Raw genomic sequence first — 1,311 nt, 5'->3', positions numbered from 1 at the left:
TCTACAATACGATAACATGATGGGATAATATAATTCAGGCAAAAACCCTCAAATGCCTCATTACCCCTGACAGATGTGATGAAGCAGCTGGTTAGAAAGTGCTGATCATGAAAGCAGGCAAATATTTGAAGCAAGTCTGTATGTAGAGGATGAGTGAGTGTAAGGTGCAAAAACCCCACAGGAAGGACTCAATCCATTGCGAGGTGATCTTGGCTGTTTAATTAAGATCTGTTTGAGATCGGTGACATCAAACTAGCCCTTACACGCACACCCATATCTACAGGACTGCCCTGAAGCGATTGCCTGTGCCCTAGGTCTGTGCTATTCTAACACCTGCCTGTGCATTACCCTACTCTGTGTTTTCTTATCTCACCCTTTTGAAGCATCTTGGATGAGGGTCTTCATGCTTTAAGAGTATGGTCGCAAGCTCTGACCGAACCAGTTAACAATTAAGCAAAGTCTTTTCAAACGTGAAAATTGTTGGTGTTGTCTCCTTCTGGCATGTTCATCCCAGTACAGCCTGGCCAAGTCACTGTGGCCATCCTACTCCTTTCCACCTGTTTGGATACTGCTGAAACTGTTTGGCTGTCCCACCTTTATGTATCTGTCTTTTACCGGTTATCACGACTTCTCGCCAGTTGCTAGTCAGGGTGGGTGGGCTGGGTAGCTGCGTGCGAAGGCTTGCTGTGGGAGCGAGAGCTTGAGGCCAGGCAGGCGAGTGCTTGGATATCAGACTTCCTTGGCATTTCTGAAAGAGGAAAAGTCTGCCGTCGCAGTGGACTTTGACTTTGCGCAGTGGTTTCTGTTTCTCCTGCGTGATAGCCGTGAATAGTGGAGGCCAGAGGGCCTCCTCCTTGGATACCTGGCCATGCTCTAGATTTTGCATATTCCCAGCTTCTATGCTTTATTTTATAAACGGAAAAGTAGAAAGACAGGAGGTGCAAACTCGGGCTACAAATGAGAAAGTACTTAATTTTTGTCTTCTGATCTTACTGCCCCTGGGGCAGCTGACTGTCCTGATCCATCGCCCAGACCCTTTTCTCTCACGTTCTCAGCCCAGGGGCCTCTTCTGCTCCGTGAGGAAGTGGGTTGGCCGGCTCTCCTCCCGCTGCACGTGCCTCCCAGCCTGCGCAGTGCCAGGGGGATGGGGTCAGTCTGAGTTCCCTCCCAGAGTTGGGTCTGTCTGAGGACGTACACAGTGGTGGCATTTTGAACCCGAATGCGTGATGGGAGTAAGCTCAGCAAATTTCTGGTGCAGGACAAGCAGACTCTGCTGAGGCGTCCTTTTGCCACTTTTATCTGGCAGATCAC

General features: G+C 49.4%; 1 protein-coding gene across 1 annotated transcript in view; it reads left to right on the top strand.

Annotated features, from left to right (window-relative positions):
- Positions 1-1,311, top strand: part of LOC104161494 (metastasis-associated protein MTA3-like) — a gene marked incomplete at its 5' end in the record, with an annotated part of 81,400 nt that overhangs the window by 42,190 nt on the left and 37,899 nt on the right. The window lies entirely within an intron of this gene.

Source organism: Cariama cristata, unplaced genomic scaffold (assembly GCF_000690535.1).
Source record: "Cariama cristata isolate BGI_N322 unplaced genomic scaffold, ASM69053v1 scaffold10875, whole genome shotgun sequence".
NCBI classification, from domain to species: Eukaryota; Metazoa; Chordata; class Aves; order Cariamiformes; family Cariamidae; genus Cariama; species Cariama cristata.
This window is presented reverse-complemented; position numbering and strand designations above follow the sequence as displayed.